Source organism: Pogonomyrmex barbatus, unplaced genomic scaffold, assembly GCF_055798465.1.
Source record: "Pogonomyrmex barbatus isolate J1 unplaced genomic scaffold, ASM5579846v1 scaffold13, whole genome shotgun sequence".
Classification (NCBI taxonomy): Eukaryota; Metazoa; Arthropoda; class Insecta; order Hymenoptera; family Formicidae; genus Pogonomyrmex; species Pogonomyrmex barbatus.
The window spans coordinates 7,315,932-7,343,236 of NW_028297109.1; the positions used below are offsets into that span (position 1 = coordinate 7,315,932).

General features: G+C 37.1%; 1 protein-coding gene across 7 annotated transcripts in view; it reads right to left on the minus strand.

Moving 5' to 3' along the window:
* Oatp74D (Organic anion transporting polypeptide 74D) overlaps nucleotides 1–27,305 on the minus strand; it is a 132,996-nt gene that overhangs the window by 70,825 nt on the left and 34,866 nt on the right. For 3 of the 7 annotated variants that reach the window (XR_016138321.1, XR_016138322.1, XM_089072553.1), the window contains exon 1: nucleotides 17,704–21,397. The exons of the other annotated variants lie outside the window; for them this stretch is intronic. The gene's annotated coding sequence lies outside the window, so the exon portion shown is untranslated. Of the gene's footprint in view, nucleotides 1–17,703; nucleotides 21,398–27,305 lie in introns of those variants that run through there. 7 annotated transcript variants of the gene reach the window in all.

Sequence of the window (27,305 nt, forward strand, 5' to 3'; positions counted from 1 at the left end):
CCTTGTCCATTGTTTAACGCGCGATAGTCGGCAAACAGCGGTGTCACGTTGCAAACAGGCAGGAACTTTGTAACCGAACGCGCGCGCGACGATATGCGCCTAGATCAGAGCCAAGTATTTAACTTGTTCGCATCCATAAGCACGCCAGCAGGCAGCTCTTATGACCATGGCCTTAATCACAACGAGCGTATATACCGATATGCGCGACGCGCATCGCCTTTTACTGCACTCGCCCTGCACGCCGGATTGCAACTTGCGCGATGGCGAGCCGAGCCGGTCAAGAAAATTCGTTACTCGCGTGAGGCTTAGTCTATCGTAATAATCGCGTAGATCGAGAGATAATCGCACTCCTTCAAATCTGCGTATTTATATCATATCTATCCTGATAAATATCGTGATAAAAAAATATAACGAATTAGAAATAATAAAATTTAATAAATAATCGTAAAACTCGCCTAACTCCAATCTTTCGTTCTACTCTTTCTACTCTTTTTTTCTTTTCTAAATCTGTATCAAATTTTATAATTATTATTTACATCTCAAAACTCTGCAATTAAAAGTAATTAATTTTACAATCTGCGTAAAATGCATATATTTATTTGTAAATATTCGGCTTGAAAAAGAAAGTCCATTCCTGTTAATAGTTAAATTTCCATTATTTCCCTGTTGTGTACGGAATTTTTGCATTGCCAAATATAATTACGTTTATACATTTTTTTACATTTGGTTAGATTTATATATTTTTAAGTTAACCTTAACCCTATCGCGGCTTGTCATATCTTCGCAGGCACAGATAATTAGTGACGAGGTTTTCTGCGTGCGAACACAAATACGCGCCTTGACCTTAGGTAATCGTCCCTCCACGAGGTCGACGGATAAAGTCGTCGACGTAGAAAACAAGAAATGACGTGCCCATGCCATTTCGCCTCGAGTTGCGTCTTAAAAGATGTCTTATCTCACGCGTTGAAATAAGAAACTTTTCTCTAGAACCGGTATTAATTGCCGATTCGATTAACGGATAAATGAATGACATAGATAATCGTCATTAATCATTCTACGAACGCGACGAATGAAAACTTCGTTAAACTCTCCGTACGGGGAATAAAGTGGCAATCGCCGTAGAGACGTCCCGTATTCGTAATTATATGTGTATTCTGTTATACTGATATAAGACTGCGTGTTTCTATTTTTATTCGTCCTACAATTTACGATATTTTACGATCGCACAAAAAGATATCGCCCCCCCGTAAGTTCGAGTCTCTTTTTACCCCGGTCCGCTTTATCGAAATATCGATTCCGCTATTTCCGATATGAGCGCTACCCAAATAAAACGCTTTTGCGCTGCAAAAAACGAAGTTCGTTGTTAAGGAGGGAAAAAAAAAAAAAAAAAAAAAAAGATTGCGAGCATGTTCGGCGGTGCACTTTAGGTTCAATAAATTTATCACGAGGAAAAGCGCTATCTTATCGGACCGGCATATGGTAGCGCCTGATTGGAAAATACGCAACAGCTGCACATTTATATATGCGCGAATCCCACAAGCGCTATTCGCGCCAAAGTATTGACCCAAATCAAATCACCTGACGACCGCGATATCGGCATTCCGTATCGCGCGTTGCACTTGCATATCATCGGCGAGTGAGATAATCAGCGCGATAACTTCCACTTCAAAATGCACGCCGCGTATTCGCGGCTCATCAAATCAAGTTGCTCGATAAGATAAAAAAAAAAAAATTAAACACATTTTTCCAGCTTTCTCTCTCTTTCTCCGACGATATCGGCTGACATCGCGGTGCCGTTAATCAGTGCAGTAAAGTTCTTAGTTTTTCTCTGCTGTTAAAATGAGAGGGAGGAGAATTTATCGCGTAATAAAATAAGCTCTATCGGAAAGTCGCATCTCGGAACGAAAGGGAAAACGCGAAGAACAGCGAGAAGAAAGTAATTTTCCGCTTTCCTCGACATTCACTTTTTTTTTGCGGAATACAAGCGGTAGATCTTAATAAAGTACTTCTGAATTTTTTCTGAATATTTCACGCGTCAGCCACACCACACAGTTGGATCCTCGATCGATCTTCGCGATGCGGGATCGATGCGGGATAATCCGCATCCTCGATTTCAGCCCGCACATCGCGGAGAACCGCGGCACGGTCGTCCCGGTATTGGTGTACGCCGCATGCCATCGGCCGCTCGTTACGTCTTCGTTTAGACACGGACGGGTCAAGAGGGACCGACCGACCGGCCGCGAAGACGATGACAACTACCGGACGGTTTACGGCCAAAGGACGCGACGAACGGCCCGTGTGAACGTGGACGTGACGTTGGCCGTCGGAGTACTTTCATTGGTGTTATACAACCGCGGATCGAGCGACCGACCGCTGAAAGGAGAAATGGGAACGCACAGCGGCTCTCATGCGAACATCGTCGACCGCGACCGGCTCGCGATTTAGCGACGAAGACCTTCGGTCTGGACAATAGAAACGAATAACGAGTACCAAAGACGAGAGATGCGGAAAATCACCAACAAAGTAAAATTTATAATTGTGAAATGTTTCTCGAGGAGCGTGGTCTGATAGTAAAAGGATCTATTGAAGATTAATTATGCGTAGATGAGCGCGTATCATGTATCTTTTTATATTATAATAATATTACAAATTTCATTAATATGGTATATTAAGAGTGATATTGTAAATTATATCGAAGGCTTTTTTCGAGAGGATTACACGAAGATTATCCTACGAAGAGGTTTGAAATTTCATGTATACAGGGGAGATAATGTACATTCTGCAGCGTACACGTGGCGCTTGATGCGTCAATTTTAACAACGGCGAATGATAACGAGATCGTTTATATTCCAGTCTTGGCTTTGATCAAGTTAACATTAATCGTAAAAGTTTCGAAAAACTTGTGTCACATTATAGAAATAAAATTAAGTCTCATATTATGTGTATAATTTTATATGTGTTATTATATGTGTATAATTTTCATATCACAAATAGATATAACTCTTTAGATATCAAATTGATACTTTTTCCTCTTTAATCATGATATTAAAACATATAAATATTATAAATTTATAACCGAAATTTTTTAGTAATATTAATTCTATGTAGTATTCTTCACAGAGTTAATATTACTAAATGTACAAATATGATAAAATTGATTTATATAGAAACGTATGTTTAATTTTTTTTATATAATTATTGCTTTTACATCAACTGCAATTTTCCGACATAATTAAAACAATTAATGTATATTATTTATGTATATTGCACTACAAATGTACAAAATGAAGCACAAATTTTTCGCACGTGGAAGCGACTAGGTCGACGACTTCAATCATCACAATATGTAGATGAACCTGGGACGCATCCCGATGCATAAACAAGAGATGATATCATGTTGGTACCGTCGACAAATATCGTCGCAGTTAGTCGCATTTTATCATTTCTTATCGAAGTACGTAGTTACTGAGAATGTTGCAATTATTTTTAGCTTTTAAATATCATTCGTTAATAAAATGAATTATTCGCCATCATTTCTAATGTCTTTAAAATTACGATACATATAATGCTCACGATTCCTCTGTGTCAGTAAAAATAAATAAAAAAAATTTAATTTACAAACGCAAAATGAATAACTAAATGATCATTAAAACTGTTGCGTATAAAATTAACTTTTAATGTAAGGTTTCTGAAAATTTTTGCAAAATACAATCTCAGTTATTAATTTCTGAATTTATATTAAATATAAATTTATGAATGCTGCAAAATGACACAATAAATATGAAAAATAAAAGTAAATTAATAGTTCTCTAATAAAACATTTTCACTATCGATATTTTAGATACACGGTGTATACGGGCAGGACGAAGGCGAGTTTTGCCTCGTTATGTGTTATGCTCAAGGCTTCGTGCAATCTCGGTCGCGGAGAAAGTGGAAAAGTGTATCATTCACCGTATCTTCTATGTACCGGGTGATACAGCGACTAATAACGCAGACTACCCGTAATTCCTTATTATATTAAAAAAAAATTAATCATAACCAATAAATAATTAATAACCATTACTTGTGTAGTCTTGTGTATAGTAAAATTTGCGATTACTCCCTTAGCTGCTTATTTAATACAACAATTTTATTCATTCGCTCCTTATCAATTTTACGAAAAAAGTTAGATTTGGAAAGCGTAAAAAAAAAGAAGTTAATAATATAAGTTATATAAGTTTAGTGCAACGACTAATAATAATTTCCAAAAACAAAAAAAAATCTCATCTGCTCGAAAATTTCAAATATCTTGGCACGTTCCTGAATACATCGGCAATATTTTCGAACAACAAAGATCTCAAATTTTCGTTAGACGAGCCGACAAAGAAACTATTTGTTCTGCGCACCATATAATTTAAGACCTCTTTTGTTTGACGAATTAAGACAAATCCAACGTAAAGGAAATTCAAGAATACATGATGAATTCGGCTACGACGTCGCAAACATATGTCATCGTCGCAAAGATGCATAAGGGATACAGTATGAATCGTCAAGGAAGCCTGGTCATCACTCGAGTTGACCATCGCTATTTCGGCAGTGACATAAAATAAATGAGCGAACGACGCTGATCGTAAACACATGTTTATCCGCTAATAGATTCATTCATTGCGTTAATCTCGAAATAGCGATGCAGCTACACGACGAGAGCCGTTTGCAAAGCCGCGGTAATGACACCAGTTGCGTACAATCGACTATGAATTTCCGATGATATATCATATTAATGTGTACAGACGTAAAATTAACCCGGGAAAATTTACCCGAGTTAGCTCGTTCGTTCATATCCGATACATATTTAACGCACATTCCGATTGAAATGGTCTCTTGCGTCCTTTTAACATAATTTCAATCGAACAATTTATCTCATTAAAAAAAAAAAAAAAAATTTTTTTTTTTTATTTAAGAAATTTAAGAAAATTTTCAGAATGTGCATTCCAAAACTTTGCACGTTTACATTGACTTTAAGCCAAACTCCTCCTACGAATTATTCGTAGGAGCACAAAATGAAAAAAGCTCGCGTAGAATCTCGGCGCCCATGTGTGACAAAGGAAGAGAGAAAGAGTTAAGAGAAACGGCAAAGAAAAGTAACAATATCGGGTGACAGGTATTTGTTATTCCGCTCGCCTCGGCATTCGCCTCGTTGACCCAGCGGTTCGCTTCACACGCGCAGGGCCTTTAATTCTCATTCATAAGTATCACACGCCGCGCCATGTGGCGCGGCGACGTTGCATATATAGTGCAGCGTCATTCGGCTAGATTGCATTCGCGAGCCGCTACGATGCAACGCGGCACGGCGCGAGGGAAGCGCGGCGGAAAATAAATTACGCGCCTTAACTCCCGAAGGTGAAGTTGATTTCGCAAAACGCCGCCGTGAATATTATCCTATTGCGACGCGCCGTTTTGTAATGATGACAGAAAAATTCATCCGATTTATTATTCACATATTCTCGCGTCTCTCTCTCTCTCTCTCTCTCTCTCTCTCTCTCTCTCTCTCTCTCTCTCTCGCTATCTTGAAAGAAGGAAGAGAAAATATCTTGGAGTATCTGAGAAAAGAATTAGATTGACAATGAAATGAATATTATTTCACATTCTGGATCTTTTAACAAAGAAGCATATTTCTCTGAATAATAAAAAAAAAATAATTGGTTTCCACTGTGGATTCCATATGTTTTTTTTTTTAAATGCTACATTTGTTTTTTTCTGTCTTAAGGACCTAAAATAATCAGATGACATGTAATTTTTTTTCTACTGGCTACGCATCTTCTTTCTTCTCTATTGTCTGGAACATTCTCACGCCTCCGACTTTTTAAGATCCCAAAATTCGTGGCGCCGTATGCAAACTGCAGGTGATAACGAGAACTACTCTCCATCGTGCGCGCAAACTTTGGCGTCGCGAAGTTAACGAACTGCCGGCCGTGGATTAATTGTTTAAGCGCCGTACCGTAACAGCACGTTTATGGCGAAGATAACGAACGGAGTTTTACAACGTTTGCCAAGAAAACTTCGTGGTGTTAACGAACGCAGTCTCGGGCTCAAGATCATTCAAAGAAACATGGTGATTTCGTTCCTTTAACTTATCTAATAATGAGAATGGCAAAGAGAGTTTTGTTATGTCTACCATCAGTTCCTGATTATATTACAAAACATAATATATTTTTCCTTTATCTACTTCTTTATAAACAAAATAAATATCCCTACTTTATCTGTGTTTTATTTTATTGTATTTACATTTCTGTTATCCTATATATGGTAAGAGGTAGCATTTATATTTTCTGAGTTACTCCATACGTAAGATACAGCATCTGTATTTTTTTTTAAAGAATTTTACCTTCTAGGTATTTTACAACTTTGAAATGACCAAAATTTTTTCTTGTTTCATCTTTCGACTTTAATAAAATTATATATTTTCCATATGATAATAATTCTTATTAGATTTAGAACTTTCCCTATTTTTCAATTTTTGAAATTTTATAATAATCCAATATTAATTACGGCGAATCGGATAGATAATTATTGTCAACACAATTATCCTAATGCAATCGCGCCAAACTCAGCACTTATCACGTAAATATAAAAACTGATATCGCGATATCGTTCGGTTCGATATCGCTCAAACATATTAGAGATGAATACATCGTGTAATCCAAAGAAATAAAAGTTATGTCGCACTGGATATCTCTTTATATACAAGAAACATATTTCATGTTAATTTTTATTTTAAACATTTTCAACGCTATATAAAAATTCAACTTTGAGAAAATCATCATAATTCACACGCAATTTATTTACATTAAAAAATTGATTTAATAATTCTTAATCTGATATATTACTCCAAATAAAAATATAATAAATTTACCAGTCAGTTATTAATTTATACATATATGTTTCTCAAGACGCCCTTCTGTTATCTCTTTTTCCGATCCTTCAGACTAGTGTCGACGGTTATCATCCGCTCTAACTAAAATGTTGCCCTTTAGAAACGCGACTTTTGTCACTCGGGAAGGGTTACTCGTCCGTTAACGGGGATGAAGGGTGGCGTTAGACGCACTTCTACGTTGAGCACGTACTTAAGATGTAGCCTTTTGAAACCCGCTTTTATCGCGATCTGTGACACCAAGCAGATCCTATGCCTTGCTACTCGCTCAACAATATCCAAAATGATCGCGCATTTCTCTCGCGCGAACGTTTCCACATATTATACAAGCACATTTTTCGTTCTGTTTCTTAATATCCCGAAATGATCCTCTCGAGTTTCACTTCAATTTTATATCCGCCTCTACACAAATATCGCTAAAAATTATTTATTTGCTTTTTCTCCGAATTAAATTCGAGCGAAATGATTAATTTAAAAGAAAAGGATAATAAACGCCGCCCTCCCCCATATTCGCTATAGTTGCACGTTCTATATTTTGCCGCATGTAAGAAGAAACATATAAATGGATTAAAATCGATGTAAAACGGATATAAAGAATAAAAACAGCAAAATCGATACGTACTCAAGTATGTAAATAATCAGTATTGTATACTTATCAGTATTATATACTTTGAAAAGATAGATTTTTTTATAGATCAGCTTGTCCGAGAAACTACTTTATTTTTTATCTGACGTTTAAAATATTAATCAATAAAAAATTATGTTTCGGAGCTTGATGCAATGATATCTATCGATCATAAATATTAATATGATCATGTATAAAAGATAATCGAAAATATACAATATATGAAACTTCTATATATAAAAAGTCAATTAGTCAATCTTCAAATTATTTAATCAATATCAGTAAAGCAAAGTCGCTCTAAAAATAATCTTATATGTGAATATGTTAGAAAAATACATTACCTATGTCAACATATTTTAGATTAATATATCGAGTACATACTCGAGTGTTGATAAGGAAATAAACAAATAGACTAGATAAATGCGGATGTTAATTAGATAATTTATGAGCCAACAGATAACTGAACAGCAATTAGTAAATCATTCCTAAAACAACTTTTGTAAAAAAAGTTTGGATAATGTATGGATATATTAATTAAAAAAATATCATTTTACGAAGATATTAACAAGACGTTTAATTCTGATAAAGGATCAACGTCCTAAAATAAATTCGAAATTAAAATTTCAGAATCTTCTACTTCCTATCGTCATATTGTTTTTCATTATCTTCTTGCTTTATACGATATTATACGATATATTACTTTATTTAATATTGAAAATTCACAATTCACAGCAATAATAACAACGTCCAAATTTCCAACGGACATCTATAGTATAGACTTCCTTCTTAAAATTTTCTACGTGGAATATCATTTAGTGAGTTCGCGCGTGATACAAGGCTCGCTTATGTTAATTGCGCCGCCTGTTTATTATCCATTATGGAGGGGTCACTTGACGTTTTTTTCTCTCTCTTTCTCTCCGCCTTTCTTTCTCTCTTCATCTCTCGGTATGCAATACCATTGCCGCGTGCTCCGCCACGTTCTGTCTCAAAGGCGTTATAAATAACCGCGTTCAGTCCCGCGCGCATCCGTGATTACGATCGCGGAAGATAGCAGAATGCACAGCAGTCAAGTTGCCGCACTCCACGTCCCGACCCTTCGAGATCACGCACGAGAACTTTTCCCCAGCTCCGTACAGCATTACGTACTTACATTGTTCCCACTCGAAGGAAACCTCATTCAACGTCTCTAGCATTTTTCACTACGCAAGGAATTGTATATAAATTTTTCTTATTATAGCGATCGATCATCCTTATCGTCCGTATCGCTTTATCTGTATTATACGACGGTACACATCAATATTTGTATTTTTTCTTACGTAACATTCTTGCGGTAAAACAACGTCGGTGCCTAAAGTGCACCTCGAAAAATTGATAGTCTTATGTTGTATTTAATCACTCTTGTCTGCCAACGAAAATCAGCCTCTGAATCTGAAACTGAATCAAAAAGGGCAAGAGTGCTTCGATTTTTATAAAAGTTTGTACTAGAAGTATTGTTCGGGTCGCTGAGTGCGAATTTGGGATCAAAATTTCGAAATTTAAAATGACGGATTCAATATGGCGAATCAAAATGTGAAAAGTGATTTAGTTTTAATTCCATATGATTTAATTTGATAAAAATAAGATTTTAAGTTTTTAAATATAATTGTTATTTATATGGAAGAATCATATTTTTTCTCGATGCCATCCTGACTATGTGAGGAATAATAATAATCCGATGATATATAGATCAAGTCGCGTCTGCTGCTTGCCTGATCTTCGTACAAATGGCGCAACGACTTTGTATGTATACACAACGTACGTTATATCGTACGCGCCAAACAAACGATTAATGTTGTGTCAATCGAATTGTTGTCATTACAAAATATTTAACATAACAGAAATTCTGTGTGTGTGTGTGTGTGTGTGTGTGTGTGTGTGTGTGTGCGCGCGCGCGCGCGTGTGTACTGAATGTAAATTTTATTACAAGACGCCAAGTATTCTACGTCCTATATTTCAATTTGATTTTGATAAGCAAATCATATTATTATACATTATGTAATGCTTATTTGGAAAATAAAACGTTAAATGTAATAAAAAAAATTAAATAATTTATATATAAGAGTTAAATTTGCAGAATCATAAAGATTAATAAGATAGCAAATATATTTTGGTTGTCAAAAGATGAGATTTTGTTAAAATTTTGTATACCTAATATTACATATCGAATAGAAAATGAAGAATGTTTAAAATTTCACTGTTTGTCGTATTAATCTAAAATATCTTTGTTGATTGAATTAACTGAGAACACGACTATTAAGTCAAAACAAAAATAAAAGTCTCGTATGTAAATAATATAAACTTTCTTTCGCTATGGCAAATAAAAGATAAGGTAAATGTAATAAAGATGTGATCGATAAATGTGAAGATATAAAGGCTATGCAAAGTGAATAACGTTACACACAGATACTGTCCATGATAGATACATAATTAACATGACCCACCTGCGTGCTATTTGCGGAACCACACCACTTCAATTTTGTTTTAATTCCATTTTTCCATCGCTTTAGGACATATGCATTACATTCGATAATTATGTCCTTTACGTCGTGCACGATTATGTGCATAAATTACATCAGTTCATTTAAATTACATTATTTTTCAGTGATGATATCTCGTGCATAATGCTATTATGATCGAGCATAAATAATTAATCAAATAAATATTTTCTTCAAATTTAGATAAATTACAAAATCATGATAAATTCTACGTAATTAAAATTTTTATACGTCCGAGTGAAAGACTAATATATTTAAAAATAATTCAGCTTTATCGTTTTGCATCCGGATGTGATGTAGTTAGTCAACTTTAAATACCGATATCTCTATTGACTTATACAATAATTGCATATTTATAGAATGCAGCGACAAAAGTCGTGGCAGTAAAATTCAAAACAGCCGAAAATCTTGAAATGCGGAGCGAAATCACATACGTAATAATAGATGGAATCTTCTATAAACCCTTCCGTGTCGATTCTCGGCATTGTCTTTCTGCCGCTCGTACCATCTAATTTTGAACATGAGATTACAACCCGTTCTTCTTCCTGTGGACACAAAGAGACTCTCCCCCTCGTAGAAGCGCTTAGCGTATCACACGCAAATGAATCACGGAATCGCGCTTAATGATGACAATCTCGGGTCAAAGTTCGTTCTCAAGTCATCAATGTTCATCATGGACCGCATGACGCGCCCTGGCGTACCAATGTAATAACGCACATGCGGAAATGGAGATCGAGATAATAAGCTTTAATCCACCTTCAGCACGTGCTACTTAGCCCATTAGATAAATTGACGAAGTATTTTTGTAACAAGTACCGCGATGAAATTATTAGACATATAATAGTGTACATATATATATATATATATATATATATATATATATATATATATATATATATACGATAACTTTATTCCTTTTGCCAATCAATTTCGCATTATTAAAAAACCTCCATAAAATTATCTTTAAAATCTGAGCAATAATATCATACATTTTATATTACATAAGATATATAAATATCAAAATTAATATTGAATTGGTCTAAAATAAATAAAAAGTAGTATAAGGATTATATTTTCAATTATTAATTGGAAATATAAAAAAGTATCAATATTATTAAAAAATATGTATTAAGAAATATGGAAATATTCTTTTTTTTGTGTCTTGGCAAAGAGACAGTTTAATTTTAAATAACTTTGTACTTATATAGCGATGGTCAAAATTGATCTCTTTACCCCGTTGACAGCTCAATCCATTTAGAATTAGAATCGATACTGAGTAATCGAATGATAAAGAACGCAGCAGAGAAAGACAGAAAGTAATTCAATCTAAATTAGACTCTCTAGCAATGATCGAACGGTCGAACGAGGCGGTTGCACTTACACTGCAAAACAATAGAAATCTAAATGAGAACTCCAGCAACAGAGAAATTCCAATAAATATTCAAGTATGTATGATTGATAACTAAAATAACCGAAATATTCTCTTTTCTTTAATGCTTCCAGAAACCAAACCTAAATAGCTCGAGCATAAGGAAACAATTATTTCGTAATAATTTATAGAAAATAAATTTTATTATTAAACATCGGAAGAGTTCGAAGAGAGTTCGAACTTATTGAAATATTTCTCTCCTTTCCGATCCTTCTCAGACTTCACTTACTTGTCCCCGCAAAATTAAAATAAATCGTTACTGACGTGTGGTACACGATTCGCAATTATTTCGCCGACGATCGATGATATTGTACGTTCGAAAGCGCAAATTGCAGGTAACGGAACTGCCATTTAATAGCGGGAGGGGGGGGAGGCTTGAGCAGGGGAGGGGGGGGGGAATTACGTGACTCGTCCGAATTATTTCGTTCGATCGTGACTTTGATAACGGGGGGACAGGTTGTGCGGCTCGAATCCGTCGATCGATAAGCAGTCGGGCATCAAAGTACCGCCGCCCATCAGCTGTTCCCGCGCGAAGAATGGCTGAGCCGGCGGATTCGGCTGCGACTTTGGCAGCTCGTTATTCCATCACGATCGATGGATCGCGCGATGGGCGCGAGGCGTGTCGCTCGGACTCTCCTCCGCGACTCTCCTCTGTGGATCGCGTGTCTCTCTCTCTCTCTCTCTCTCTCTGTGTGTGTGTGTGTGTGTGTGTGTGTGTGTGTGTGTGTGTGTGTGTGTGTGTGTGTGTGTGTGTGCCGGTTCGTATGGAGGATATTAAACCTTGCCCCGCAAATCCGCCTGCATTATCGCTTCCTCTTGCGTAACCGTTTCGGCCGGTCCTTTCATTATTCATTCGATAGCCTCGTTCTTGTACAATTAACTCATTTATAGACACAAGTACGTATCGTTACGTTACTGATATTTTAAAAAATGACCGCGAAAGAATTAAACCTAAATTCTGCATTCTGAAGAATTAAGTTAATGTCCCTAAAATCCTATTATTATTATTATTATTATTATTATTATTATTATTATTATTATCATAAAATATTGTTTTATATATATATATATATATATATATATATATATATATATATACACACACATATTACGTTGTAATAAAATAATATAAAATATATATGTGTATCGATAAATAAAATCCTATATATCTGTAAAAAATAAAATCCAATAAATTTAAGCGCAAAAGGGTTCGGAGATTAAGACAATAATTATCGCAGAATTAAGATACTTTTAAAGAGGTCCCACATATCGATTGGTACTTCGGCAGTTATGTATCAAAGTTATGGCGAAGTAACAATACGCTGTGGTGGGCCGATCTTTTTCATTGTAAGCTTTGGAAAGTCGTTGCTTGCGAGATTTCAGCAAATCTACGCTCTGTAAAGTGATAATAAAAGTACGCAATTTAGCGCAGTTATTTAGCTAAATTTGACGCGATATGCTTCAGGATGCTGTTTTAAGCTATTATCACAACGAAACTGGCGTGTAATATACGTATATTACAATATATACTTTTATGTTTTTCCAAAACAGTCAAAACAATTCCAAATATTCTCAACATTTCTAATCTAATATTTTTCTTTTATAAAAAAAAAAATATGAAAATATTAAACAGAAATAAATTTCTATTTTATAAAATTAATTACACATATTTCTTTATTTTTATAAAGATTCTTCTCGTTTCTATTCTTTCATTTCTATTCTTAATAATTAATACAAAATATTAATATCCACGCATATCCAGTCTAACTAAACTGACTTTTTCTATTGACAAGATTTCATATCAGAAAGCTTTTTATCATTTTATATATATATATCTCTAAATTTATATTTGTTATAGTCTTTTTTTAAAAACGTAATCCTATGCGAAACTTTTTTATAAACTTTTCTTATAAAAAAAAAATAATTAATTCGGATACTTATTTAGCCGCATATGCAGATTTAATCGCGCTCTCCTTGATTACCAAATGCGCGCATGCCTGCCATTATTATTACGAAGCGGAAATGAGTGATTCATCAGGACCGATAATGCCGACCGCCAGGTTCTCGTGTGAAAGCTACCTAACAAGTACGACGGTATCTCCTGACAGGGCGAGAGAAGGGGCCACGAAAAGAAGCGGCCCGATTTTATGGGGCCTCATTATCAGCTTTACTCGCTCCTCTCTTTCGATTTTATTTTATTATCGTACGCGCAAAACGGACCTGCTCTTCCTCGCCGACGCTTTTTCCACGACAGACTTGAATTCATGCGTACTATAATCACGAAATTCGTTAATCTTGTGAGTAATTATTCGTCAGAAAGGAGGAATAATTAATTGTTTTATGTTTCTTTTTAACTTTAACAAAAATGTTTCCTTGATAGAGTGACGCTATATGGAAATAGACACGCGTAATATAAGAGAAACTCTATACCGTAAATTTAATTTACATCAAATTATCACTAAACCTGATTGATTATGTCATTTTTACATAACACCCAGCTTGTTTGCTTTTTTTCTCAATAGCACTCTGAACACAAAGTTACTTAATCAGGGAATTTCTCGCAATACTTGTAGTCAAATATATAAATAAACTGCATAAATATCGGCGGTGTTGCAAAATGGTATAATATTATAAGTTAATAACTCATTTGTACATATATTTCTAAAAGTATTTCAAAGATCACTTGGATTTTCTCATTGATTTAACATTTCTCGTGCCTCTTTTAATCTTAAAAATTGAATAAACGAACAATGCCATAACAAACGTCATCTCCAAATATTCGCCAGATTTATCCCCACTGTAAGCACAGTGGCAAAAGTATCGTCTTGGCTCTCTGAACATTTCTTGGACGGAATCGGAGCACGATAGATAACCTTCGTGTTAAGGTTAAAGTCTTATAACAACGACAGAGAGAAAATACCTACCTCATACGAAAATTCAACGGATAATTTAGTGCAGGCATGCAATCGGGCGACAAGCGATCTCGAAATTCGGATTGTTCAAAAGTTGTCGCCAAACACTAATAATTTTAAACGCGGGTGATTTCAATATCGAGATAACCGGTTTAATAAAAGTATTTATAAAATTAAAATTTGCTTATAAAAGCAAAAATATCGTTTACGCCATTTTTTTTTCCCACGGAATTCGCATCGGAATAACAAGATAATAAAATAATCAAAAAGATGATGGTTCTCCATCTGGTAAAAGAGCACGTGATTAGACAGGATAAAGCTACAGTATAAATCATAACAAATGCAATCCGAATCATAACAAGCACGTTGCTTTAATTAATCAAGAAACACAATGATGTTTCATATAAAGCACATAGAAAAATAATTATTCATTTGTCATATTTCATCTGTTCAATCGTCAGAATTAAAAAAATTATTAAAAATATACGGATCAATATATATTCGTCGAGACAAAATAAAATCGCAAAGTAATAATAATCTTTGTATAACTGTTGAAGTTAGCTATTTATTGAATTGAATTGAATTAGAGTTATATCAAGTTCAATCAAATATTCAAAGAATTTTTAATTTAGAACCTTACATTATATTATGAGATATAGAGACGTAATTAACGACGCGTTTTCGCGGGGCGTATTGACCCGCTGGCTCATAATGTAGTTAATATATGTTCGTTTCTACAACTAATATTTACTCAGCTAACGCCTGGGCACTAACGCGGTGCACAAGCATGGTATTACTAGTAAGATAAGCGGAGGAGCACGTACATAGAGCACGCCGTTTTGCAGGCCGCACGGGTATGATAAAAATTGCGAGAGAGGCCAAGGTTAACACTCCAACAATATTCTAGAGCACAATAGGGGCCCGTGTGTCTTTGAAGATGTTACATTTGCGAGTGCGTGATGAATAAAACTCAAGTTGAAGAGTAATTGAAGAGTAATTTTTAACTAATGGCAAGTAAATAATTTAGCATCATCCGAAATATTAACAGCAATCTCAATATCTCAATTGTAGCATGTATTTTCAAACTTTGAAAAAATTTTAATGTACACTAATATATTATTTTCAACATTATTTTTGCGTTACACTTAATATTATTTTTTATCTTTACGTCTTCATTTCTAAGTCGTATATATGCGCGATATATGCTGCGTTAATATAATGTAAAATCTGCAAATTTTTTTCTTCTTTCAACCATGACGAATTATATAAATCATACATTTTTTTTTATATGATTTATCAAGCAGTAGGAAGTCAAACATGCGAATATGTGAAATATTAGAAAACTTACAAAGGTAAGTTTTCTAATATTTCACATATTCACATAGATAACCTTTTAAATCTTAAATACCGGTCCCAGTCCACAGTTTCCACAACTTATTTACAACTTCGTCCATCGCCGAAATGAATATTCATCGGGCTATTTCGGGTTTGACTAAGAAGAAACCACTAACGGTACCCGGCACAATTCTTGTATTAACGCGAACGTCGATTCACGTAATACGTCGTAGGAAAATAAAAAAAAAAAAAAAAAAAAAAAAAATATCGCGGACACACACGCGGAGAATAAATTCCCGCGTCACGTTCGAGCCTTCATTTCGCTTCTCCACTTCGATTATATTCGTCAAGACAATTTCGTCAAGTGACCTCCCTCACCGAGATCCTCGCAAACGGTAAGATATTTCGTGTAAAAGAGAGAAGAGGGCTTCCTCCTCGTATTTATCCAATCGATCAGGCGCGAGGCACACGGACACACATAACTCTATTCGCTAATCGACGCTCGTCAGTGCGGCAGCTCACGTTCCCGAGGATTTTCGAAGGTCCCTCGAACGATCGCGTCGCTTCGCGTCGCTTCGCGTCGCGTCGCGTCGCGTCGTGTTCCGTCCCGTCCCGTCCTGTCGCATCGCGTAGTCTCGAATTTTATCCCTTCGCGTATAATTCAGCCCGGGTGGCAGACGTGATCGGCAAGCCACGTCCGGTCCATGCGCCAAGTATTCGCTATGCGGGAGAAAAAAACACGAATTTCTGCGGGCCACGTCCCAACGAGGCGGCGGGATGAATCGCGCTGCAAAAAACACCACGTTTCGTTCGTGCAACAGTAATGCACAACGGAGGCGAATATCTACTATCTCGCGTACTTATCGATAAAGATATCTCGCCTTATACGTATCAAAAATTATGACGAGCATTCCTTATCAATTGCGATAAGGCCTAATTAGTTGACAAATTCAAAGACTTAGTCACTCACATTTCAATATTTGTCAGAAATTTTTATAATTAACTTTTTCATGATTTTATATTCCTATTAATATTCACGTTTACTATCGCGTAATTGTTACTCTTTTATTTTATATTTTTGTTAGAATACTTTGCGCAGTGTTTTAATACGAGTTCTTTGATCGATTTTTCAAAAAATATTACAAAAGTCCGAGTGCAGCGCGATCGTGCGCAAAATTATTCACATTATTGCGTGACGTTAACCCCTCCACTTATCGTCGAAGACAGTCAAAATTTAGTAAAAATATCATATTTCCATGCGCCATTATGACAGAATGACGCGGCCATAAAGGCAGATATCGATGATCGATGAGCAACGCTTTCAGCTGCTTCAAATTTGTTTGCAATACGCTTTTTGATCGTGTGATTGACAACATCACAACATTGTTTCTGATTGTTATAAATAGTAATTTAAATGTCTCCCCGTTATAAATAATGTTTAATATACGAGGTGAAGCATGCTGGAAAGCATAACTTCACAAAATACCAGTGACGCAGTATGCGAGACACGTGTAAAAATAATCTCGATACATTCATAGGCGAATTCCGAGCATGCAGCATCAAAAGAAATGCTACATCAGAGATTCTCATTCAAAACGATAATATTGCAAAATTGAAAATATTTTTTTATCGAAATCGTTAGTGGCAACCGGGAAAATTTTGTAGGGATCGGATCATATTCCGATTACCCCATGTGACGACGTAAACATGAAGAGTTATAGACGAGCGGTATTTACTCCCCGGACGTAAGTCAAGCGCACAATGCGTTTAGTTTCTCACGGTCGAGTCTTGATCACCCCTCGAAAGAGACTGGCGCATCCCCGAATCCGCCGCAACCCCTGTTTTGTCGAATCTCACGAGCCATTGCGCTCACGGTCACTACGCAGGCAGGGTCGGGAGGAAACGAGAAATAAAAAAAAAAAAAAAATAAAAAAAAAAAGGAGGAATGCAGTTCCTACCTGTCACACGTCGCAGAGCTTTCGGCCGGTGCCATGCGTCATCGGCGCAAAATCGGCCGCCAGTTCACGAGGGGGAATCGACCGGGCGGAAAGAAAAGCAGGACGGGAGGAAGAGGCGCGAGAGAACACCGCAGCTTCAACCAGCCAGCAGCACTGTGCGGCGAGAGATATTTGGCGGGCTCCAAAATAGCAATAGCTCCGCGTTCTCCGTCGGCGTGTTGCCTCCGCTTCCTCGGCGCACCAACGAGACGACACGTATATATATATATATATACGACGCGTTGCGCGTCCGCTACGTCCTGCTCGTTTCCTCCTCGTCGTCGTACACAGTCCTTCTCGCCTTTATATTCAAAAATCGTGTAGAGAAATTCTCCTCGTCGTTTCTCCTCGCCGCCTTTTCCGTTTTCTCACTCGGTCACCCACTCATACGTATCTTCGGATGCGCCGCTCCGCACTCGGCGAGATTACGTCCTCGTCGTCGTTGTCGTCGTCGTCGTTGATATCACCGACAGTATGCCCCGATGTACTCTCCCCCCCGAGAGATAACCTCGAAAAGTACTCATTCGTCCCTATTCCGCCACTCCGAGACCCGGTCCCTGTCGACCTCCCCGCCGCCTCCGCTGTCGCCCGCGACCCGATCTGCGGTATCTGGGTATCCGTGTCGTCGTGCACGCCGATCGCACTTTGCACGCATTACAGATCCATCGATCCTCCGTCTCCTCCTCACCACTGTCCTCCCGTCGCCACCCGCCGCCTCCGTCGCCACCGCCGTGGTCGTCGTCGTCGTGGTCGTCGCCGCCGCCGCCGCCACGCCGATGCCAGCCTCTTCGTTTCGCGCGGACCGTCTTATCTCGGAGTGCACGGCACTTGGCGCATCATGGTGGGATTATCGGGGCTCTTCGGCTCTTCGGAATCGCTCCTTCCAGTTGGGAGATCGATGCTGGCGTCTGGCGGAGCTGGATCGAGCGATTTTCACGACGTTATCGAGGCGCTCTACGAGTTTTCGGGGACCAATGTTGAATTGACGATTACGAGGCTAGCTCGAAGTGGGAAGAACGACGTATGTTTATAATGGATACCGATGTGGTCGGAGAAATTAATGACAACGCCGAGCCGATATTTTCGAGAAAAGTTATCGAGTGACAGCGAACACAAATTTCGCAAACATAACCTGTATGAATCTTTGATCTATGAAGCAAGTGCCACATACTTTGCACCTACCCGACCGACCATGCTGATATCTCTGATATCGGCGTGAAAGTTATGGATTTCTCGCGCTAAAGAACCTCGCGCGTTATCTCCCACGCCGAAAAGAAAAGGTGACAACTCATCACTTTTCCCGAAGCCGATCGATAAATGTTTCCCTAAAAGTTTCCTCGTCGTTTTCGCTTCGAGTCGCGCCGCATTCACGATATTCTACCCCCGTTGCTCTTGACGCAAACAATTCTCCTGAGCAATCATCCGACGACTAATCACCCCACTGCGCGTCACTTCTTTCGTGTCAACCGATAGCATTCAGAGTGAGCAAAGCTTCCTCCACGTGTCGATTCGTCGATCCTTCCAATAATTTTGCGTAGGAATAAACTGAACAGCCGAGGCTAATTATGCTCTTTCCTGACAGTGCTTTTAAAACACAAGCGCTACTTTTCCCAGAGCCAAAAGCTCGCAGACCACTGTTGACTTTACCGTTTTTCTTCGGCTTCTGTTCGTATAAGCCAAACGAGGATTTCGCTTTTTCCTCCTACTTCGTACAATTTGTTTCCCCAGCTGAGTCCTCGATCATCGAAGGTTCCACCTTCCTCTTGGATCGACCGAATTCTTTTGTCGCCACCGGTCCACCCTCACTTTTTTCTCGCTTCCTCCTGTAACATGTGCCAGTTTCGATTTCAAGCACGCGATTGGCAGATTGAAATAAACGCGAAGAAACGCCGGAATCTCTCTCGGCGGAGCAAGAGAGACGGAGAGATGTTCGCGGCTCCGCGGTTCGCGCGCGACTGACCGAGGGCGAGAGTCGTTATTGGGAGCAGAGCGCCTCAAGTCTGTCCTCCTCTTTCTCTCTTTATTATACCCTCTCGCTCTCCCCGCCTGACTCTCCCCGTCTTCCTCACACCTGCACTATCACGTTCCCTCGACGACCTCCCTTTCTCTATCCCTCGTGCGCTCGGAGTCGTTTCTTCTTGCTCCCTCTCTCTCCCTCTCTCTCTCTCTCTCTCTCTCCTTTCCATCTCGTTCCGCTTTGCTCTTGCGAGGGAACCCGTCTCTTTCTATCGTTCCCGCCGCTGACGCACTCGCGGTTGGGTCGTGCCGTCGATCTCTGTCGTTCCCACTTCGATTCAGTCCCTCCTCGTCTGCCTCGTCGCTGAACAGGTTCACTCTCGGCTCCCGTTCGCGCGGAGCAGGCGCGAAACGAACGAAACCGAAACTCAAACTCGCGACGACCGCCTCCACCGCCGACTCTTCTTCTTCGTCTTCTTGTTCCTCTTCTCCTTGATGGTGTTAGTCCTCTTTGGTACGACGTTGTTCTCCTTCCTCCTTAACGCCGTCAAGGTGGTTCCTTTTAGTGTCTCCTCCAATTCCTCCCTTCCTTATCCCTATCTTGGTCACCACGAGTTTTCTACCTCGATCAGTCCGGCATTTCCTTCTTAGGTCGACTTCTACTTCATTCTACATCTTACCCTTGTACAGTCCACGACAGAAAGATAGAAGCCACGATTTTAATTGCGCTTGTTAATTAATATTGTTAATTAAACATTCTTTTATTTACTTTGATATTTTATCGCGTTTCTTATCGTTTCCGTTGTCATTTATTTATCTTCTCATTTCCTTTCTTCTTTCCTAAATATATTCCACTTGTATTCCACGTGCTTATTGTTTCCTTGTAGACATATCTTTCTTTACTCTTCATTTTCTCTTCATTTTCATCTTTTCTATCCATTGAGATTTCCTCAATAATACCAGTTCATATTTCCATCTTTTTATTTGCATCTCTCTCTCTCTCTCTCTCTCTTCTCTTCTGATTGTCTTTTCAAGTATACTTCACCATCTCCTTCACATTCCACATCTTGCATCCACATTTTTCTCGTTATCTAAGGTATTATCCTCTTCATTCTTCGTTTGCATTCATTTACGCTCTCTTTATCTTCGGACACTTCGCCATCTCGATCCTTTACTTCCCACTTCATCCAGCTTTCTCTTTCTCGTCTTCACGGATAATCACGCTTCCTTCGGCACTCTTTTCACTCTCCGTCCTTCCGCTCGGATACCTTTCCTCCTCTAGTCCTCTTCCTCAATCGCGGCCGTTCTCCTCGGTCCTCGCTTTCTCCTCGCGTAGACGGCATACTTCCCTCACGATCCTGCCAAGGCACTCTGTCCTTTTCTTTATAGCCACGAGCGAAGACACTGTCCAAAACTGGTTGGAGAAACGCTCCGGCACTCGTTTCGGCACCGTAATCGACTGGCCAGACTGCCGTGCCACACAGCCGCCAGTCTCACCCCTCACCTCTTTCCTTTCCATCTCTTTGATCGTCGTTTTCATTCTCCCTGGATACCCTTGCCATTTCTTCAATTTCGCGAAGATGGAATTCCCATAAGAGAAGATCCCAACAGGTAGAAAAGACGACAATCGAGTCATCATCAAAATGTCATCCTTCAAATACAATCTGATTTGGAGGAAATTTGTAAGCTGAACACATTGTCATCCCAACGAACATATTGACAACCTTCTTCTCGACAATTCCAATGGAAATATTATTATTATGTTGAGCAATTTAAAAATATTTTATTGTGTATTCCATTTCTTCTCATTAAAAAAAAACCGCGTTGAATTGCTGGATAATCAATATTAAATCAAATATTATAATTTAAAAATGTGTTTAATAATTATATTTTTCTCATTTGATTTTCTTAGCAGCTAGGAGAATTTTTTATTTTTGTAATTTTATAATTGCTTGCTACAATTTTTCTGGAATTTAAGTTTACAATGTTAGTCTCGTTTCCTTCTTGAATTTAGTCGCTTATTACAATAATTGATTTCAAATATTAGACTAGGTATTCTAAGCATCGATCGATTAAAAAAAAAAGCCGTCAAATAAAGATAGAATGAGCGTCATGGGACGCCGAAATCACCAGCTCCGATTTGGCGATTGGGGACCAGACTCTAACGAGGCTCAATCCTTCGTATCCTGTTTAGACTTTGGTTCGCCATACGGTTGTCGGTTGACAAAGATTTGCGTGTGGCGAAGAAATTAGTAAGCCGTTCTTTTGTTGGGAAAACACAGCTGCTCAGATTAAAAGAGCCCTTCATAAAGGATAAGAAACCTTATTATATATAACAAAATTAGTATAGTTATATAATTTTTTTTTATACCTATCTGTATTGATTAATATAAAAATTTTAAATATTCATATTATTTTAATAAATAGAAATATTTATCAATAACGTAATTATTAAGGCATAATTATGTAAAATAATTTATTAAACAGACATATTTTATTTTAACTATTATTAATATTAATTGTATACAATTTCTTAAGAAGCCTAAAGATAATTATTAGGTGGAAATAAAAATAAATAAAAACTGCAGGATAAATAAAAGTAATAATTTAACGAGTTTTCTTAGAAAGTATAAGGAAATGAAATAACTTCCTATAAACAATCGAACAATTGCTTCCGATAGCGTAACGTAGAATTCAATTTCATCTTCATTCTTAATTCATTGAATAGTAAGTAGTAATGACTGATATTGTCCTTTGCGGTATTTCTCGGCTGACCACAAAAGGTAGTAGTCATCACTATCTAAGGGAATGCTTATTCGACAAAAAGATTTCTTACTTATGGAATACTTAAGAAATTTAATATTAAATGAAAATTATATAACACAATTAAATATTCTCGAATACTTTTTGTTATATAAATATTCTCGAAATAATAAATAAATTCTAAATAATAAGTATATGTTTAATAAATATAAAATAATAAATACTTTAAATACGCATTGCAAATGCAACTTTTTGATAATATATTCCAATAAATTTTTATTAGTTGTATATTTAATCATATATATATATATATATATATATATATATATATATATATATATATGTATACTCTTTATGTTTGCTTGTGTATATATATATATATATATGAGCTTCATCACAAAGATCAAGTAGTAATTAATTTCACAAGCAAACATAAAGAGTTCTACATCTCTATGGTCAGTCTCTCTCTTTTACCTCCAACGGACCCCAATAAACTAGATATTTAAAAAAAGTCATCGACGATTGGATATTTAAGTTAGGTGAAAGTCATGCCTAAACTTCAGGAACTTCATAAAGACGGATATGCCTAATTTCAACAATGCTCTCAATTATTGGGCTTAACTACATATCAAATCGAATCGTGTTGTTCAAATTCCGCGATAAATTTTCCTATATTATACAATCAAATTATATAATTAATAAGATTTAAACGTAATCTAGTGGATAATCTTTAGTACAAAAAATATTTTATAATATATAAAAATACATATATTTTTCCAAATATAAGAAAAATGCAAGGCTTATTAAATTTTTTTATCATCGTATATATATATATATATATATATATATATATATATATATATATATTTCTCATTTAGATAAAAATTCCTTTTTTATATTTTTCAACTTTACTTTAACTTCAAGTTTTTTTGATATTCATGAAAATGTTGAAGAAAACTTTCGCGGAGAGCAAACTCGTAAATTTCCCCGGCCAAGAAACAAAGGTGTCCGTCTTCGATGCTCAACGTTGACGCAGAAAGAAATTCGTACACATAATCCATGCGTATCGAGCCATTTCGTGGGGCGATTGGCATTCAGTGCGCGTCGAGATACGTACATACAGGTACCACACGACGTATGTAACGTCGGCTACATCAATACGCTAACGTAATACACGTATCGTCGTCACGTACGAACGTCGATTGAATACACGGGAATACTCGCGCGCGAGTACGAATACCGGGCGTCGCGACGCGATTGCGACGTGTCAGGAGTCGGCCCGTCGCGGCCGCCGGATACCGTTATACGAACATCGTCGACAGGATCCTCTATTGACCGAACAACGGCACACTGTGGATTAGAACGGACCAAGTTCCAGGTGCAAACCTAAATCGCGATGCCGAATTCGACGACGTCGGCCGCGAGTCGCCGCGAATTTCGATATGAGGGAACAGTTTTCATGTGTTTCTAGCGACTATGAAAAGTCGTTATGTCGATACAAAATGCGAGAAACTTTATACGCTTATATTAATCCGTGAAATTGCAAGAAGAAAGAGGTAAATGATGTCTGTGATGAAATGTGAATTTCATCGCTTCCAGGGAATCGTGAATTATCATACAAAGTACGGGACGCGTGCGCAATGCAATAATTTATAAAATATTATGATTCACGATGTATGGAAGACAAAAAAAAAAAAAATAAAACTCTATCCTTATCGTGTATTTTATTCATGTCGATTAAAAGATTAAAAAAATCTGTTATTCTCTTTGAGAAAATGAAAGGTACGATTAGCTCGTCCTTATGAGAAAATATTTTTCCTCGATTCGCGTCCAAGAGAGAAGAAGAGATGAGACCTCTACCTCTTAGCTCCAGCACCGGCATAATTTAGCGTTAACGCCGCGCATTACCGCAAATCACGCGTGCACGTGACGTAATTAAAATTATACGTGGCAAATGCAGTACCGTCGCGCAATCCACGGTCCGTTTATTCGCGGTCAGCAACCACGCCGTGTTATCACCAATGCAATCCAGCGAAATTAACATAAATGAAAGAACATTCATGAAAGATCATTAGATTCTCTCTTGCAAATGCATGCAAAGTGACCTTCGTTGAGACATCGCGACCTTGAGATCTCACCTAAGAATCGATATGCGAGATGGTGATAAGAGAAACCGCGTTCTCTCGTAAGTGAAAGGATAACGAAGTTATTCGCATCGACAGTGCAATCCTTGCGGCAGTGTTTCGATAGAGAGATCGACTGCCATAGCCGGTATATATCGCGATCGGTCAATAGAAATACTCGGTACTGATGCGCGGTTGATCGATGTTACTTGGTGAATCGCGATCGAGAAATCCTTGGCACCGACTTGATCGTATCAATGAAACAAATTCTCATAGAGATAATCATCGGTACATCGAGATAATAATCTGACATTAACCGCATGAATTATTATCTGTACACCTTGAAGAATTTAATATAATTTATAATTAATATATATATAATATACATATAATTTTCTTAATTAAAATAATTAATCGAATATTGATCGTTTCTGATATTTAGCTTTATTTTTCATTCCTTGCAAACACGCAAAAACTTGCAAACTCTCGAAGTTATTAATTCATATTACCTCATTCTCTCATTAACATTTCTTTTTTCTTTATTTTTTTATGTATAGTCACGGAGTGACTCTCTTTCTTTCATATAATTGCATAAGATAATTTATCATGCACACACGTCGCTATATAAAAATTAAAATAATAAGAAATTTCAAAATAAAATAAATTACGTCAGAATGTCGCCAATAACACCGTTCCTTTCGTAGCTTAATAACAATTTGCGGTTTCATAAAACAAACTTTTACTCCGTTACTCAAAAACATGGATGACTTCGAGTTACGAACTGAGCGTAACGCAAAAACTTTCGGGGAGGCTTTCTCGTACGAGAGAATACACATTCGGTAAACGAGTGCGCGGATTTTATGCTAAAGATAGCACGATAACAGCGTCGGAATTAGGCGGCTTCTCTCTATCAATTAGACGCGATATAATATACCAGGAAACGCCGAACAATTATTGTTGTCTGGCCCACATACTGCACCGGGTTGACTGCAGCATTGTTTTCCTCATCGTCCATTTGCCTTCATTGCATTCGTCGGCAGGACGCTTTTTTTCCTCTGCCTCTCTGTCCGTCGCACGTCGTTCCACAAACGGAACGAACGCTACAATCACGTGAACAAAAAGTTTCATGAAATTTATGCGATCGGAAAATGCAAATTGCGCGCACAAAAGGTCGATCGATCGAGCAAAGCCACGTTGGCAAAAAAATTGCAGCCGTACCAATTTGATTTATCAACGACATCAACGTCGATGTTGCGAAAACAATTATTAATTTTTCCTGCCTCTTTTCAGATGTGTATTGTTACGCACAAAATATATAACTTCAAAAAATAATTACCAAAAATAACTATAACTACATTATAAAAGCTACTATTATAATTACTTATAAAATTACTACCTATTAAAAATATAACTTTGTAATTAAATGTTTGCAGAAAGAGATTCACAAATTGTTAAATATTATTTTAGGAATGGTTGTCATATGTACTTTAAATTAATTTATATTTAATAAAAAGAATAAAAATTTTAATTATATATATATATATATATATATATATATATATATATGCTATCGATACAGTAATGTACGATGTCAATGAGTATAACTGGTATGCACATGACCTGAACCGGTTAAAAGTATGGCATTACGAGTAATTAATCTGTTTATCGCTAGAACGACATCGTAGACCTAGTCAAATAGCATCATGCATTGGCGTTAGTCGGCAGCGTTGGTTGATCGAGCGAGTGCGCGACAACAGCGTTACATTGTTGCAGATGCTAACGTAATAATTTAAAGTAGCTTGGGCAACGACTCTGTCCACAGCATATATTACTGGGCTTTTTTACGATCGTAAACTGTTGAATGCAACATGCGAGTTGAGCAATTGCGTCAACTATTCTCTAAAGAGTGTTACTTTATGATATCACGTAATTTTCACCAAAAAATGAACTCCAAAATTATTGTTATCGACAATAATTCAGTTATCCCTTTTAGCCCGTCAAGTTATTTTCGCTTCTGTTTTAATAAACGTTATAATATAAAATGCTTCGAGAATATCGTACATATGCGTGAGAATTTCGTGAAAAGGCGAATTTAGGTAGACAGACAAACAAGACCTCCTACTTTGTACAGCGATTATTATTGTTCGTCGCGCTGCAACTCTAAATGAATGGCCAGCCGCGATAATATGGCTCAGATTCTTATCTACGATAGCCACAGCAGCAGAACGCAATGCGCAATTCGGCATGCTTACGTCATCGAATGGAGAGGAATTTAAACGAATTCAAGCATTTGCCATTCTCGACGCGTAATTTCTCCTTATAAATACGATTTACGCAACGCTCGAACGCAAAATTACAACAAAAGAGGCTCTTTCGGATATAATATTAAATTATTAATATTGAGCCTTGAAACTTCAGACTACCGCAATTATGGTAATCCACTCGATTACGCAATTCACTTCGCATAATCTTATCGTCGGGCCATACCAAACGACAAGAGTTTTGAAAAGCAAGTAACATATTTTAATAAATACATTCAAGTATAATCAAAGATAATTATTAACATTTTATCTAAATTCCGATAAACATTGTCTTGAGACACGCGGGAGAAAAGATTCTTATGTAAATTTAACGTTTATATATCTACGTTTAAAAAGTCAATGTATCGTTTGATAATAATATTTCGAGATCGACGATTAAAGTGGAACGAAAAATTTCCAC